The sequence below is a fragment of the Erinaceus europaeus genome, chromosome 9 (assembly GCF_950295315.1).
Source record: "Erinaceus europaeus chromosome 9, mEriEur2.1, whole genome shotgun sequence".
Lineage (NCBI taxonomy): Eukaryota > Metazoa > Chordata > Mammalia > Eulipotyphla > Erinaceidae > Erinaceus > Erinaceus europaeus.
Genome location: NC_080170.1, coordinates 73,023,169 through 73,041,118, shown reverse-complemented (window position 1 = coordinate 73,041,118; position 17,950 = coordinate 73,023,169). Strand labels below are relative to the sequence as shown.

Genomic DNA, 17,950 nt, shown 5'->3' with positions numbered 1-17,950 from the left:
GCTCACCACTATACCACCAAATAGGGGCTTGTATTTCTTGCAGTGGTTGCCAGTGTCCCTTCAGACCCAAAAGACACTTTATATTCCATGCCCCAAGCTGAGGAGCACATTCCACAGAGAGCACACAGAGTCCCTGTCATTCTTTGGGGGCTGAGGGGGCAGATGGTACCCCCCAGGGATCTCCTAAATCCCATCACATGGATGAGCAGAGGCTCTGGGCCCACCGCCAGCATAGTGAGCCCTGCCCCATCTCAGGCACCCTTCAGTCTCTGAGCTCACCTCTTATGAAGCAGAAGGCAACAGAGGAACAAGCTACTTGTACTCTGACAACTCACTTAGGACAAGCAGCAAGTCCATCTGTGGGGGACCAGGGTCCTGCAGGGTGGTTTGTGTGGGAGGGAACTCCTCCAGCACATGCCTCCCCCTTTAACCCTGCAAAGTCTGAGTCTGAGTGAGCCAGAAGGGGTACAGAGAGGGATTACACAACCAGGCTCACCAGTTCACGCCCCCTAGGATAAACACATGTGAGACTGAACCACGAACTTCCTTTTCTCCACTCTCATGCTCAAAGGAGAAAGGTGGGAAGCAGGGTGGAGGGATCCCAGAAAGGGCTTACACATGGGGCACATATTTTACCACATTCCAGGGCCCAGTTTAAACCTCCAGTCACTATATGGGGGGGGGGGGGTTTGCCAGGGGGAAGCTTCACAAGCAGAGAGGCAGAGCTACTGGTATCTCTCTTTCTCTCTCCCTATCTCCCCTCTCAATTTTTTCTCTGTTCTGTCACTTTGGCACATGAGATGCCAGGAATTGAACTCAGAATCTCACTCTTGAGAGTCCAGTGCTTTATTCATTGTGCCCCCTTCCCATGCCATGGATTTAGGAGCTTTTTTTTTTTTCTATAGCAACATTAACTGCATATTTTTAAATCAGTTGTTTTCTATGGTCCAATGAATGAAGACAGAACCACTAAAATGAAAAAAGGCAAAAACAAAGTTCTCTCCCCACGCCAAGATCTAAAGGAAAGAAAGAAAAACAAAGTTGGCCAGCTGAGGACTGCAGGGAGAATAGGCCTGAGTTCAAGGGCTGGGTGGGATGAGGGGAGCCTGAGGGAGAGTTAGAAATGAAAATGCCCAGTGGGCCTCACTTGCAGGCTAAGTGCCCATGTAGTCAGGTTCTTGCAGGGGACAGAGTGTTGTGGTGGGATCATCCCAAGAGCAGGGTGGCCAAGGCAAAGGCCCAGGTGCTTGGTCCCATGCTGGTGGGTGTAGATGGTGGATTTTGGCTGAGGCAGGGCAAGAGGAGGGAAAGAGGGCATCAGACATGAGACAAAGATGCTAAAGGCTGGAGACTAAGACTGGAAGAAAGCACAGCAGTGATGCAAAAAACTTTCCTGTCTGAGATTCAGTCTCTAGCAACATCGTAAGTCAGAGCTGAACAGTGCTCTGGTTTCTCTCTCTCTGTGTATCTCTCTCACTAAAATAAAATAAATAAAATGTTTTTTTAAAGTCTGGTGAGACAGTGTGGTGGTTATGCAAAAATATTTTCTTGCCTTAGGCCCTGAGGTTCCAAGTTCAATCCCCAGTACCAACATCAGCCAGAGAAAGCCAGGGCTATCTCTTTACCTCTCTTTCATTACAAATAAATAAATAAAATGTTTTAAAAAAGTGATGGGTAGTGGTGCACCTGGACCCAGGTTCAAGTCCCCAGTTCCCACACGCAGGGAGAAAGCTTTATGAGTGGTGAAGAAGTGCTAAAACTGTCTCTATAGTTCCTCTTTCCATTTCATTCTCTCTCTCTCTCTTTCTCCTCCACACATATGGAGGCTCAGTGGCTACTGGAGGGGAGATATCACTGGCCTGGCTGGAAGGAAGTTTCTAGACAACAAAAGAGCCAGTCTGTGTGCAGGGGACAATATTAACTGGGAGAAGGAAGTAAAGAATGGGGACCTCTAGGCCTCCAGGAAGGAGTAGTTCTGAACCTCCTAGGGGTCTCTGACTTTTAGGGACATAGTGCCCACCCATAGCAGTTGACTGAAGGAGTCTGAGCCCTCCACCCACACTGGACATGCAATGTATTGTTCTAGTCTCTCTCTCTCTCCTACTTACTTATTTATCTATTGGTTACAGACAGAAAGAATTTGAGAGGGGAGGGGAAGATAGATAGACAGATAGATAGATGATAGATAGATAGATAGACAGACAGACCTACAGCACTGCTTGTGAGGCTTCCCCCCGTAGGTGGAACTAGAGGCTTGAACCCAGGTCCTTATGCATTGTAACTTGTGCACTGAACCAAGTGCACCATTTCCTGCCTGGCAGTGGGTCTGGGTGCTTGCCCTCACAAGGGCACAGAGCCCCTCACAGCTTCACTGCTGAGCTGCAGTTGGTGCACCCTGGCATATGCCTCCATGTTTACTCTAGTGCACCCTCTCTTCCTGGCACAATTCTTGTCCATGTCAGCACTGACTTTCTCGACAAAGCTTTCACCCACCTCCAGCCAGGCTGTGAACATACCTCTCTCCCAACAGCCCTGGACTGGTAGCAAGATGAAGAGGACAGGGGAGCTGGGGCCCCAACCTTCTGTTCTTCACAATCAGTCTCCTCATTGTCACCTAGGCAGCCTGCCTGACAGGAGAGAGTGGGGAAGGAGAGGGGGATGATGAGGAGGGTGAGGAGGAGGAGGAGTGGACTGGGAGTGCACTCTGTACCAGCCTGAGCCTGGCAGCATCCGGCTGTGTGTGTGGAATGCAGTCCCACACCCTCAGCAGTAATTAGAGCCCCTTGGTCAGGTGCGGGTGAGAGAGCAGTTGTCACATTGTGTTAAAGGATGTCTGGCTTTGTTCCCTGGAAGGGAAGGCTGCCTGCCACCTATCATCTGCTCCTGGGCTGCAGGGTTGCAGCCAGAACACCCTATGCACCTGCTCAGATAGGCGTGGCATGCCTGCCAGGTGAGTAGTAAAGAACCACACCTGCAGACCCCCCTCACTTCCCCATCAGTCACATCCTTGATGTGACTTAGATCATAGTATTTAAAAATAGCCCCTTTGCAAGTCTTGCTTTTTCAGGAAAGTGAGTGAGATGGTGAAAGTGAAGTGGGGTCCAGAGATGGTGACCGAGGGCCAGGGTGGGAAGAGACAGATACAGGAGACAAAGCCTCCATCTATATCAGCCCCCCTTTCTGCTTTCAAGCCCCTCCCCTGATCTACCCTTAAGGTCAGGTCCGCATGTATAAGCACATCTCTTCTTTCTCTTAGTCCCAAGCCAGAGGTAAGTTTCTGTGCAGAAGTAGCATTGATATGGGACATTCTATCAGCTCCAGGTGTCTGATCTTATGAACCAACATCTGTCTCTGCTCTTTGATCAAAACTTAAGCATACTCCCAATCCTACTGCCAGAACAAATGAACAACTGGGTTTGATGTTTCTGGTATGACCATGGGGGAGAGGATGAGGATAGTCATAGATCAAGGAACGGAGAGATTTAACTCCAACAATTCGTACAAGAGTTTAAAAATGAGAATGAGAAACAACGTCAGGAAACCATTGACTTAAACCCTTCCTTCCGGGGGGTGGGGGGAGGCTGGGGTTCCAGCAGCCTGTGACAGGAAATTCTGGAAGGCAGGAGGGAGGAGGTTTGGTTCATGTTGCTCACAGCTTCCACCTCCTTTGGGGAGGGAGGAGGATGACAGGGGAGTGGAAGGAGCCTGGGAGACCAGGGTTCCACTAGGCCTACACCTAATATACACTGTAACCATTCTGCACCTGGAGAGGTCTGGCCTGAGTGGGAAGCTCTCTGGCTTCTCTTTTGGGCAAATGAAAATTGTTCCCTTCATACAAAACTGGTCAGTGCAAAAGCTGGTCTCTGGAGGAGGAGCTCTCTGCTACTGCAGAGATCCCAGAAGGGACCCCACAGTCCCCCTTACAGGAATCTGGCTGCCCCGCTGCTAAAAGGTCCCTTCTGCCTGTAGAGGCTGCTGCCCCTGAAGACAGAGAAGGGCCCAGATCCCTCTGCTGAGGCAGAGGCAAGTGTTGGAGACCTCAAGGGTCCCTTCCAGCTTGCTGAAGGTTGAGAGCAGGTTACCAGCCAGGGCATTCCAGAGGCAGGTATCTGAGGCCCAACAGAAGCAGAAGTAGCTATAGGCATTGCCTTCGGAATCACAGTGCCCCACTGCCACCCCCAAGACAACAGAACAGAAGTTCTGGCTGAGGCCAAAAAGCTGTCCCTCTAATGGGAGTTGATGTTTGCCTCACTAGGGGAGAGGGGGAGAGCCAACAATGAGCCTCTGGGGAGGGCCACGCAGAGCCAGGAACAATGCTACCTTGGGAAGTAGAATTTTCCAACTTCTCTCTCTCTCTCTTCATTCTCCTTCTCCTCCTTCTCCTTCTCCTTCTCCTTCTCCTTCTCCTTCACCTTCTCCTTCTCCTTCTCTCCTCCTCCTCCTCCTCCTTCCTTCTCCTCTCTCCTTCCTTTCTCTTTCTTTCTTTCTTTTTTTAAATTTTTAAAAATTATTTATTTTCCCTTTTGTTGCCCTTGTTGTCTTTTTTATTGTTGTTGTAGTTATTATTGTTGTTCTTATTGATGTCATCATCGTTCGAACAGAGAGAAATGGAGAGAGGAGAGGAAGACAGAGAGGGGCCGAGAAAGATAGACACCTGCAGATCTGCTTCACTGCCTTTGAAGTGACTCCCCTGCAGGTGGGGAGCCGGGGGCTCAAACCGGGATCCTTACTCTGGTCCTTGTGCTTTGCGCCACATGTGCTTAACCCGTTGAGCTACCAACCTCCTCTTTTTTTTTCTTTCTTTCATCTTCTTTCTCCTTTCTTCCTTTATTTCCACCAGGGTTATTGGAGTTCATTTTTCCTCCTGGCTTCACTCTTTTAATTTGATAGAAGAGAAAGTAATTAAAAAGGAAGGGGAGTAGAGAAAAAGAGAGAAAGAGAAAAACCTGTGGCTGTGACCCACTGCTATGAAGCCCCCCCACTCACCCCCACCCCCACATCTGGGACTGGTGGCTTGAACCTGGGTCCTTGAATGTGGTAACATATCAGCCTCTATCAAGATGCTCCACCACTCAGTCCCATGTAACACTATGTGGGTATGCTTTTAGCTACAGTGATGAAGCTGACTAGATCATAGACATAGCTGGTAAGAGCATCTGGCACCTTGAACATGAACTCCCCTTGCTAGATGACTCTCTCAGGAAACACTGGGGTCTGTGAGGACCCTCTCTGTGGAGCTTGAAACCTTTCTGTACTGGATAAGCTCTCACTACAGGGTGAAAACAAACCGAAGTTAAGTAGAGCTTGGCAAGCAATCTATGCATATGTATGCAATCTGGGCTCTCATAGAGGCTGCTCATTTATATACAGAATGGGAAGAGGGGGACACCAAGTCTGCTGGGTACAGTCATTATTTTTTGTTTTGCTACCAGGTTATTGCTTGGGTGTGGTGCCAGCATGACTGCTCTGATCCCAGCAGCCAGCTAGTCTTCTTTCCTTCCTTCTTTCTTCCTTCCTGATTCCCTAACTTTCTTGTAAAAATTTTTATTTATTTGTATAGGGACAGAGAGAAATCAAGAGGAGGAAGGGGGAATATAGAGAGGGAAAGAGAAAGATACCTGCAGCACTGCTTCACCACTTGCAGTGGTGACCCTGCAGGTGGGGGCTGGGGTCTTGAACCTGGCTCCTTGCACATGCTAACACGTGAATTCTACTAAGTGTGCCACTACCAGTCTCTCTCTCTCTCTCTCTCTCTCTCTCTCTCTTTCTCTCTCTTTCTTCCTTTCTTTCTCTCTTTCCCCTTCCCTTTCATTTCCTTTCCTTTTTCTTCCTTTTCTGTTTTTATTTTTATACTTGTTTTTCTTTATTCCCTCATTTCTTCTCTACCTTTTTTAAAAATGCAGAGAGAGAGAGATAGAGACACCACATTACTGAAGTTTCCTTCAGTGCAGTGGGGGCCAGGCTTGAACCGAGATTACACACATGACAAAGGAGCACACTGTCCAAGTAGCTATTTCATCACAGCTTCCCCCCCCCATCTCTGTCTCTCTCAGATTTCCTTTACAGGTGGGCTTTGACATGCAGGGCACCTAGCAGAAGATTGTGGTAGGACAGGGTGGGATGCAGGGATAATTCCTTGGGTTATTCTAGCACAGCCTCTGCAGTACTACCCTGGCAGCAGCAGGGGGCACTGCAGGACCTCAGCAGTCTCCACAGAGGTTCAAGGTAGGAGAGGAGCTGTGCACCCACCACAGGGGGTGGAGCTGGCAGGGAAGGGGGGATGGCCAGGCTACCAGGTCCAGGATCCCAGGAGCTGTGTCTGTGGATGGCAGAGGCATCTGAGAGGGAAGCAGCAATAAAGACAGCATCTGGTGCCCCATGAATCTGGCTTAAGCTCCTAGGAGACTGTCCCTGCAGAGGGGAACAAACAGAGCCAGCTCCCTATGTATGCAGGGAGCACTGTTTAGTCCCTGGCTGAAGGTACAACTCCATGTCCTTCGCCTGTGACATGTATTCCCTGTGCTCAGGTGGTAGCTGGTAATGTACATTTGTTCCCACCCAGCACCTCTCCAGCCACCTCTTCCTCCAGTGCCATGCCAACTGGGAACCTCACTTCTCCATATCCTGTTTGCCCCCCCCCCCCTCAGCAACATCCATTCTGCCCAAGCGCAGGCTCTTCACATGGACACTGTCTCTTCATAGTCCCAGAGCCCTTTGCTCAGTGGGCAGTGACAGATTCCACCAGTAGCATTGCCCCAGGACCAGGGTGATGGGACTGGGAGCAGAGGCTCAGACCACCTGCTTCCCCTCCTTCTTTACACCAAGACATTCTGGAAGTGGCCTATTGAAGCTGTGGTAGCAGTGGGGGAAGGGGAGGTGGGTCTGAATTGCCAAAGAATGTTCTAGATACCCTGGAGGTTTGTACTATGGACCCTGAGCTTTGAAAGTGAGTTATCTGGGTTCAGATTCAGGCTCCTGCTTTCTCTTCCCAAGAACTTTGAATATAACAGAATGCATCCAGGTTTCTAGTCTTATTTATTTTTAAATTTTTATTTATAAAAAGGAAACATTGACTTATTCCCAACTCTGACACTATCTTCCCAGACAGTACTTTCAGCCCACCTGCATGTTAGCTGTCAGGCTCAAGCAAAATTAGTAAAGTCATGGGCCCATTAGAATATACCTAAAATAGATTGCCTAGCTTCTTCCAACATGAAGACTTCAAATCTCATCTGCTATATTCTAATTTATTCTGCTTGATACCTTAATGTTTTTCAGCCACCAAGTCGCAGACCATGATGCCAACCTGACTTCCCTGGGCAGACTACCTTACCAATGAGTCCTGGAATTGCACCCCCCCAGAGCCCTGTCCCACTAGGGAAGGATAGAAATAGGCTGGGGGTATGAATTGACCTGTTAACACCCATGTCCAGTGGAGAAACAATTTAGGAGGCAGACCTCCCACCTTTTGTACCCCATAAAGATCTTTGGTTTATTGCCCTCACCACAGAACAGCTATGGTAGGGACTGCCTCAGTCTTTGAAGGCAGGCTGGGGTATCTTGCCCCACCACTTGAGGGAGATTGGTCCTGGAGTGACATACATGTATACACACACACACACACACACACACACACACACACACACACACATACTGGATAAGTTGGATGGAGGTAAATAGTTAATTCTATCCACAGAATATTTTCAGTAATGGGAGCAACTCGCTGCCCCAACCCAACTTTCTAGTTATTTTCTCTACTCTGACACCATTTTCTCTGATAATGTTTTTTATCCAACTTCATGCTATCAAACTCAAGCAAAAACTACCATAGTCGTGTGTCCCTAGAAACATGCCTAAAATTGACTTCCGAGCTTTCTTCCAGCCTAAGATCCCTAATCTCATCTGTTCTGTTCCTACATTTTGGTTCCTGTTCATTAACCATTTTGTCTCATTTTTGTCCTGCCACCTTCCAGACATCAAGTTGCAGACACTACCATGACTCCACCCTAACTTCTCTGGGAAGACGATCTCACCAGTATGTCCTAGAACCCCACTACTCAAAAGTCCAATCACACTAGGGAAAAAATAGAAATGGGCTGGCCCTGCCAATACTCATGTCCAGTGAAGAAGGAATTACAGAAAACAGAACTCCTACCTTCTCTTCCCCCAAAACAACTTTGATCCATACTCTCAGTGGGGGAGAAGTGATAGGGGGAAGAGGATAAGAGGGCTCTGAATTCCAGCTCCATCAGGTCCCAGAGAGAAAGAGCAAATGAAAAGGAGAGAGATATTTGGATGTAGTAATAGGGTTATGTGTGGCTTGGAGGGGAAGAGAGGATTGGACCTGGAAGAAAAGGTGAGGGATCAGGTGCTAGTGTACCTGACTGAGCACACCCTACCATGCACAAGAACATAAGTCCCTGGCCTCCATCTGCAGCAGAGAAGTTTCATGAATAAAGCAATGCTGTAGAAATCTCTCTTTCTCTCTCTCTCTCTCTCTCCCTCCCTCCCTCCCTCTCTCTCTCCTTTTCTCCCTCTTCATTTCCCTCTTTTTATTAAATAAAGTCACCAGGCTCTGCTCCCTCCCACCTCCTCACTCCAACAAGCACACCTTGCTGCCTCCTGCCTCATGACTCTTGCCTGAATCTGCTTCTGTCTTCACAGAGGCCTCCCTTTGAGGTTATGGATCCCCTCCTCTTATCATCAACCCCCAGCCCCTAGACCATAGACCTTTCTGAATACAGGATGACCTCCCTTCTTCTGGTTGCATATGCAAAGATATTCTGGAACCATCTATGTCACCCACACCAGTGTGGAATGAGGAGCAGACAGACCTACCCTAGGGCCCTGTGAGCTGGCCCTGCAAGCTGTGGTCTGGTGGTCTCTGCTGATATGAATAGGTTTCAGCACCCTGGGTGGGGAGACCAGGTTGGACCATCCAGGTGAGTTCACCTGGGCCTCCCAGGTCCCTTGCAGGCACAGTTGTGTCATAAGTATACAGAAGAGTAGCCATGGAGATGCTCTTTGCTGGATCTCTGTAGGAGAAACATCAGAGCCAGGAGTCAGACCTGTGAAAAGTGTCTAGAAGCTGGAAATGGGAGGGGAAAGGAGAGCCAGCAAGATAGCTCTCCTGGATAGTGCACCTGCTTTGTAAACAACCCAGGTTCCAGCAGGGTCCCACTGTGCTGAAAGAAACTTCTGTGCATTGGGTCCTTTGGGGCAGCCAGGCAGTGGCACAGTCAGCATAGCACACATGTTACTATGAGCAAGGACCTAGGTTCAAGCTCTTAGTCCTCATCTGTAGGGGGGAAAGCTTCATAAGCAGTGAAGCCGGTCTACAGGTGTCTCTCTTTCACTTTCCCTCTTTATCTCTCCCTCCCCTCTCAATTTCTCTCTTCCCTATCAGAGAGGGAAAAAAAGATGGTGTGACTCCAAAGATTCAGAGCAAAGGAAGAGGATTCCTTGGCATAGAAATGTTCAGTGCAGAAGAGGACAGAGGGTAGGGGACACAGCATCATGGTTCTGCAAAATATTTTCATACCTGAAGCTCTGGGGTCTCAGGTTCATCCCAAGCACTACTATCAGTCAGAATTGAGCAGTGCCTTGGTAAAAACACAAAACAAAACAAAGAAACAACAACAACAAAGCCAGTTATTTGTTATTGTCACTCTAGTTTCACTCTTTTTTTTTTTTTTTGCCTCCAGGGTTATTGCTGGGCCTTGGTGCCTGCACCATGAATCCACTGCTCCTGGAGACTATTTTTTCCCCCTTTTTGTTGCCCTTGTTGTTTTATCATTGTTGTGGTTATTATTAATTATTATTGTTATTGATGGCATTATTGTTGGATATGACAGAGAGAAATGGAGAGAGGAGGAGAAGGCAGAGAGGGGAGAGAAAGATAGACACCTGCAGACCTGCTTCACCACCTGTGAAGTTACTCCCCTGCAGGTGGGGAGCCAGGGGCTCAAAACGGGATCCTTATACCAGTCCTTGTGCTTTACGCCACCTATGTGCGCTTAACCCGCTGCACTACTGCCCCCCCCCCCCCCAGTTTCATTCCTTCTAACCAACTGTTTTGTTGTTGTTGTTCGGTTTCTTTGTTTGTTTATTTCTGAAATTTATTGCCACTAGGATTACTGTTTGGGCTTGTTACCTACATGAAAAAATTCACTGTTCTCTCCCTTTCGCTTTGCCAATTGGACTTCTGTCTTTATTGGTCATTCAAGTGGGACTAAGGAAATACCCTTTTAAAATTCAGGCAAACTGGGTGTTAGTTTTGTATCTAGTCAGAGGAAACAAAACTAAAAAGAAAAAAATAATTTTACTGCAACAGTGGCCACCACCACCATCCCCCCCCACTCTCCCACCCCCCCGCCACACACTTGTGCCTGTGAAGCCAACACAGCCACCCAGCCTTGAGGGACAGTGCAGGACTCAGATGACGTGAAACCTGGACATCAAGTGAGCCCAGCACCCACATTCCAGAACCTTTCATCACAGGTGCATCCCTTTCTGGTCCAGGATGAAGTTCCTGCCAGCAAACTCTAATATTCAGCTCCAGCCATGCTATGATGACAACAGAGGGGACAGAGTCTGTCTGGGAGTATCTGGGTCCTTTCAGTAACAAGAGGCTGCAGATGTGAGCCAAGTCTGGTGGCTCTAGAAACCACAGCTGCATGTGGCTTCAGCCAGCCTGGGGACAAAAAGGGTGTGGAAATGCTCCTGGCTGAGGAGGGACAGGTGTGTTTTGGCCTGTAAGGAGCACATGGCCGAGGGGGGCAGTGCAACACAGCCTTTCTTTGTCCCTCTGTCACCAAGTTCTTGGCAATCTCTGGGGAGCCCCCCGTGCCTGAGGGCCAGGCTGGGGGCACTTGGCCTCTTATCCAGTTAAGAATATTTGATTTTATTGCACAGCAAAATGCTTTTTGAAAAGCTAGGCTATTATCTGAGGGGAGAGAGAGAGGGAAAAAAAAGAGAGAGGTTTAAAGGGGGGGGGACAATGTGAAAAGCCCCTTTGAAGTCTGCTATCCAGGTGAAACCAGTGACATCAGCAGCCGGCAGATAAGTGGGGGATGAACAGGGCCCCATTGAGCGTTGGCTGGTGGGGCGGGGGGTACCACACACCCCAGCAATCTCAGTGGTGGATGAAAGATGCCCGGGTGGCTGGCCTGACCCCGGCCACTATCTCTGCCTGAGTGCACAGGGCCTTCACTGGGAACAATCGCACGCCTGTCTGCCCGGTTGCAGGTGAATCCCCACAAAGGGGGGTGCTGGGGGCTTGGCTGCTCAGCAGGATGCCTGGCATAACATCGGGGGCTCATTCCCACCCCCCCCACCCATCCCACTTCTGATCCTTCTGGGAGCCAGACGCAAAGTATCAGAGGGCAACTGAAGGGCAGCAGAGAGAGCCTGGGGTGGTGGGGGTATGGGGTAATGAACAGGCAGTCACGGGGGACCCCTTCTGTCACTCCAGAACCTGGCTGGCTGTCCTCAGTCCCATAAGAGTAGACACCCTGGGGCTGACCCTGTATACCTGCTAAGAAGGCCTGTGACTAACTCTTTACCTCTGTGTGTTGTTTTACCTATAGATTGACAAAAAGGATAGAGGAGAGAGCAGAAAGGAGAGAGGAGAGAAGACAAGAGAAAGAGCTCCATAGCACTGAAGCTTCCTTCAGTGCTGTGGGGGCCAGGCTTGAACCAAAGTCATTCACATGGGAAAGCAGTGCACTGTCTAGGTGAGCTCTACTGCTAGCCCTACCTGGAACTAGATCAGAATCACTTAGGGGGACTTATGAACAGGCAGAGTTCTATCCCCAGACACACTCAGACCTGGGAGGCAGTGAATCTGCATCTCTCTCTCTGCCACCAGAGTTATTGCTGGAGCTTGATGTCTACAGGACTTGCTCACTCCCAGTGGTCATTTATTTTCCCTTTTGTCTAGACAGAGGGTGAGAGATAGAGATAAAGGCAGAGATAGATCTGCAGCACAGCTCCACCACTTACTTATGAAACTCCCTCATGCACAGGGGGAGTGGGGGCTTGAACCTGAGTCCTCTTAGGTGGGAATAATGTGCACTCTATTGAATAAACCACCCCTGGCCCTGAATCTGTATTTCTTCCCAAATCCCCAGGGAGACCTATGCAGGGGCATAGGTGCCTAGGGAAAAGCCAATATGAAGACTCTCCACAGAGAACATTTGGAGAAGAAGCAGGGTGGGGGGAAGGCAGGGAGGTTGGAATTTTCCCAGACATCACAGTGCCTGGGTCTCAGTGATAAAGACCTTATGCAGTTTGAGGGATGAAATTTGGCTTTCTTTCTTTTAAAAAGTACTTTATTTATTGAATAAAGACAGAGAGAACCTGAGAGGGGAGGAGGAGATAGAGAGGAAGAGCTGTCTTTCGACACCTACAGATCTGTTTTACAGCTCGTGAAGCTTCCCTCATGCAGGTGGAGACCAGGGGCTTGAACTTGAGTCTTTACACATTAAGTAGCATGTGAGCTCTAGTAGCTGTACCACCATCTGCCCTCTAGGTTTTTAATTAATTTTTTAATTAATAATTTAATTAATTTTTATTATTATTGGATAGAGGCAGAGAGAAATCCAGAAGGAAAGGGAGATAAGGAGATAAGAGAGCAAGACACCTGCAGCCCTGCTTCACTGCTTATGAAGCTTCCCCTCTGCAGGTGGGGGCCAGGGGCTTGAACTTGGATCACTGAGCATTGTAACATGTGTACTCAGCCAGGTGTACCACTGCCTGGCCCCAGTGCATTGGATTTCTTTAAGCAACAACTTAAATGAGGCAGAAACAAAAGGTAAAAACATGTACATAGCCATCCTGTCTCCTCCTCATCAAATTCCTCTCCTCAGAGGAAGCCCATCATAGTTTCCCATGTACATTTGCATTCTTTCTCAGCATTTCATCATGCAGGGTCAATCATTCAGTTCTGCACCTTGTTTGTTTTTAAAAAATATTCATTTATTTTAGCTTTTGTTGCCCTTGTTATTTTTTATTGTTATTGTAGTTATTGTTGTTGTTATTAATGTCGTCGTTGTAGAATAGGACAGAGAGAAATGGAGAGAGGAGGGGAAGACAGAGGGGTAGAGAAAGATAGACACCAGCAGACCTGCTTCACAGCCTCTGAAGCAAGTCCCCTGCAGGTGGGGAGCTGGGGGCTCAAACCGGGATCCTTATGCTGGTCCTTGCACTTGGCCCCACATGCACTTAATCCCCTGCGCTACCGCCCAACTCCTTGCCCCTTGTTCTTGTCCTTAAATTTGTTATCTTGATGCAATTCCCTGTCAGTTCCACATAGTTTCTTCTGCCTTCTGATGCAGATAACTTTATTGTGTGGCTATGATTTTTACCAAGTTCCCAGTTGCTGAACATAGAATTGAAACCCATTGCTCATGTAACTGGTCAAACCCGCTAATACCTCTTTCTCCTTTCCTGCAGGATGGCTGTCTTGACCTGGGGGGTACTTGCTTCATGGTGAGAGGGGTGGCCTCCCTACTAGTGTCAAGAAGAGCCTGGACCTCTATGCCACTTGCTTCAAGCAGGACCCCCTGTTGTAGCTGAGATGATTTGGAGGAATTTTAACACCTAAAAGGTATGTGGTCAACACATGGCAGAGGGACATTGTAAAGGGCTGACCCTCTTAAGGCCCCAAGGCAACTTTTTCCTCTGGACTGCAGATGTCTCAGATTGAGTGTTAGGTTTCATGATCCCAGTTAGTTTTCAAATAGTCCTGGGATGTGGAGGCTGCTGTTTCCCTGATTCACAGACCCAGCCAACATGGTGATGGACAGGCTCACCACCAAACACTGCCTTGAGCACCTGGGATGAAGCAGGCAATCTAGACAGATAAAAGGCATTTAAGCCAAGAGGGAGGCTAAATAATCAAACATGGTTGTAAGCAATGTAAGTCCTTAGTTTGACTCCTGGCAATATCAATAGTCAGAGCTGAGCAGAGCTTAGACTCACTGGCTAGGTGAAGTGTGGGAGGGCTAGGGACCACCATCTTAGCTTGGGTCAAACAGATTTACACTTAGTCAGAGGCTCGTGCCTTCTCTCTCATCAGTTGTGCTGGCACTGAAAGAAAATGCATTCAAATATTGCAATTCACCTTTTATGATCTGAATGAAACTTCTTCCATTTTGCTGTTGAGCTGAGGTCTGAATATTCACATTTACGTTAGGTTATCCCAGCACAGCTGCACTGTTTTCTTTTTAAAGTTTTATTCATTTATTCAAAGGGAGTGAGATAAACGGAGAGACCTAGAACCAGAGTAAGACATCACTCTGGCACATGCAATGCTGGGGATTAAACTCCAGGCCTCATGATGGAAAGACCAACACTCTAGCCACCGCACCACCCCTTTGGCAGAGACAGTTAATTTTGTCTTAGCCCTGCATGCTTAGAAGACAGATGTCATGAGTAGTGAAGCTGGGTTCCTGTCCCCAAGAGAGACCATGAGATAGGATGACTAGACCAAGAGAAAATCAGAACAAGGGCCACACAGACAAAAGGGGTGGCAGTCTGCTGGGCTCAGTCATTTGGTGGGGAAGTTTGGTCAAATTGAGCTCAAAAGTAGTGAGGTGGTCTAAGCAAAGGCTGGGGCTGGTGGCTGAAGATGGCACTGGGATAGGGGGTGAAAGGGGAGGAGGGAGGGATGTGGAGGACGGAGGACATGAGAGCAGGAGGAGATAAAGGTGAAGGATGGATGGGGTGGAAAGAAGCCTGCCTACAGGACACCTCTATGTGCCTGGCAGCTGCAAAACCTGCATGTTGGGGGGCCCAGCACTGTACCCCTTAGGCACAGTGGGATAAAGAGAATATGTTCCATTTGTACCCCAATGATGATATTGGGCCAGAGAGACAGCTGTGCAGAGTCTGTGGCAGGATCTCTGGGTGGGGGTGTATAAGGTGGAGTCTTTGATTTGGTGTTTCTGGGCTGGAGTCTCTGAGCTGGAGTGTCTGGGATGAAGTCTCTGGGGTGGGTTGTCTCACATGGGATCTCTGGGAGGAATTCTCTGGGGCAGGGTCTCTGGGGTGGGATCTCTGGGTTGGGGTACCCTGATGAGACCTCGCTAACCCCCACCCACCCAGAGCAGCAGGCATTGCCCTCAGGCCTTGGACATGGTGGGGAGCAGGCCACCTCTCTGTGGAGCCTAGAACATTCAGCCTTCTGGGAGGCTGGTTGGGGACTCCCCTGCTCACAGGGGAGACTGGGTCCCTAGCCACCTGTTGGGGCTTTCCACAGCTGAGATGAAATGGGAGGTCACTTCAGAAATGGGTACAACTCTATTGGAGGGTCCTGGGGTGTCCTTTCTTCCATCTCTCCCCTCTCTGCCCCTCCCTCTAGGTATAGTGGGGCTGCTGAGAGGGGTCATGGGGCACGAAGGGCAGTCCTCTGCCTCTGGGTGCTGAGGGGCCCCCAGGTAGATGGAGCATGGGCCGCTTTGATTAGGCAGGTGGATCTCCTGCTGGTTCCTAAGCAGCAGCCTCTTGAAGTGCCTGCTCTGTGATTAGGGTGTACACCCAGGGTCTGGGGAAACTTGAGAAGCTAGCAGGAGGGCCAGGCCAGTGAATAAAGAATCTCTGCACTCCATCTGACCATAGGGTCCTTCCCAACCTCTCATTAAGTGTGATTATCAGCTTGGGGGGTGGGGACAGAGCTGGACACTGCAAGTGCTGCCTAATGAGGCTTTTCTCCTTCTTCCCTCTTTCTATCTTTCCTTTCTTCTCCTTCACCTCCTTCCTCTTTCTTCTCCTCCTCTTCTTTTCCCTCTCCTTCTCCTCCTCCACCTATGCCTCCTCCTCCTTTCTCCCTTTAATCTTTCTTTTTTCTTTCCTTCTCTCTTTTACTGTTTTATTCTTTCCTTCCTTCTTTTCCTTTTTTCCTTATTTTCTTCCTTTCCTTCCCTTTCTTTTTTGTCTTCCCTTCTATTTTTCCTTTGTTCTTTCTCACTCTTACTCTTTATTTCCTTCTTTCTTTCTCTTTTAGTCTTTCTTTCCTTCTTCCTTTTCTATTTCATTCTGTCTTTCCTTTCCTCATTTTCTTTCCTTTTTTTCTCTTTCCCCTTTCTTCCTTCCTTTATCTTTCCTCCTTTCTTTATATATTTTCTTCTCTCCTTCCTCCTCTATTTTATTCTTTACTTTTTCCTTTCCTTCCTAATTTCTTCCCTCCACTTCTTTCCTTCCATTTTCTTTTCTTTCTCTTTTTTTCTTCCTCACTTTCTTTTCTTCATTTTCCACTAGGGTTATCACTGGGGTTTAGCACCTGAACAACTCCCCCACACCCAACAGACATTTTTTCTTTGAACGTATGAGATAGAGAGAGATAGATAGACGGAGAAAACAGACACCTGCAACACCACTCATGAAACTTCCTTCATGCAGTCTCTCCCCTAAGATGACCAGGTTTGAACCCAGGTTCTTGTTCATAGTAGCATGTGTGCTTTACCAGGTACACCACCACCCAACCCCTTCTTACTCACCCCTAAAGACTGTCATCAGAATCCAGTGCAATTATGGTTGTGGGCTTGAGGTGTGTCATGGAAACTGTGATTGTGTGAAAACTCAAAATTTTTTTAAAACCAGACTTCTGGAGTCATGTGTATGGAGTAACAGCAGCTGCATTTTGCTCTTTCTGATCAGTAAGAATAGCAAAGAAGATCATCTGAGATCACAACAAGATAGGACTAGGATTACTTCAGGAACCCTCCAAGCCGTGGGTGAACAAATGCATGTGGCTCATGGACAGAGAGGGGCTTAAGGATAGATCCCTGGGACTAAAAGTCCATACTCAGGAGCAGCTGGTGCCAGTCTGGCAGTTTGTCAATTGATGCACCATCTCCAGACTGAGTTTTATCAACAAAAAAACTGTGAAAGGAGGAGAAAATCACCTAAACCTCACCAATTTATAACTCTGGGTTTCCATATATGTTGTCCCTCAGGGGCTTGAGTAGCAGCAAGGAAGCCCTACACTGACATGGGGGTGTGTTCAGAGAAATGGCCAAGTGACTCAGGAGAAAAATCTACATTCCCAGTGGTCTGGAGGTGAGGCTATATAGTAGGAGCCTTTTCATATTATTCTCTTTATAAATTAGGGAAAAGGGTGAATAATTCCATGATAAATCAAGACTTATTCAGAAACACAGGACCACAAAATGCTGCTTGGATCTGTTCTGGATGTTAGTGGAGTGGGGGATTGGGCCCTGAACTTTGGACCCCTGGGTCATGGGAGTCTCTTTTCATGACCATTGTGCAGCCTATCATCCACCTTGTTTTTATCTCTGGTCACAAGTGAGTGGTTAAGCTAAAAAATATAGTTTAAAAGCCCTCAGGCTCCCACAGCTTGCAGGGAAGATTAATAACATAAGAAGGTATAACAGCCATTGTGCTTCACCTCAGGGATTAAGATAATATTGAAACAACTATTAATACTTGCAACTGTGAACTCTTAAAATTCATTACTTAGACACAAGTCAATCCAGGCAAGTGTGACTAATGGATTGAGAAGTAGTGAGAGAGGGACATCGTAACATACTAAATATAATGGTTAAACTGAGAAGATAAATTGGAGAAATGAACCAGGGAAAAAGTCCAGATGAAAGTCCCCAAAAGGTAGAAGCACATAAGAAAATGAGGACAATATACATACATTAATCAATGCAATAGTTACAGGAGTGAGGAAAGCTTTTGAAATTAATATCATCATAAATGGGAAAACAACAAGTGAGACACTTAACAAAGACACTTACCTCGAGGTAATTAGAGAGCTGAGAGCTGAAATAGTTAAGAGCACAATTAGCTAAACAAGATTATACAGTACCAGTAACAAAATAGCTGAGCTACAGAAAACAAGACAAGGGAGAGAGAACAGAATAATGGAGACAGAAAACATATTTAGCAAGATGGAAGATATATTAGAGAAGATTAAGAAAAA

The 17,950-nt window shown here is 47.8% G+C and overlaps 1 non-coding gene across 1 annotated transcript; it reads left to right on the top strand.

Moving 5' to 3' along the window:
* Nucleotides 1–10,174: 10,174 nt before the first annotated feature.
* Nucleotides 10,175–10,301, top strand: LOC132540638 (small nucleolar RNA SNORA27). Its single transcript, XR_009551828.1, has one exon. It is a non-coding gene; the product is annotated as a small nucleolar RNA SNORA27 (small nucleolar RNA).
* The last annotated feature ends 7,649 nt before the right edge of the window (nt 10,302–17,950 follow it).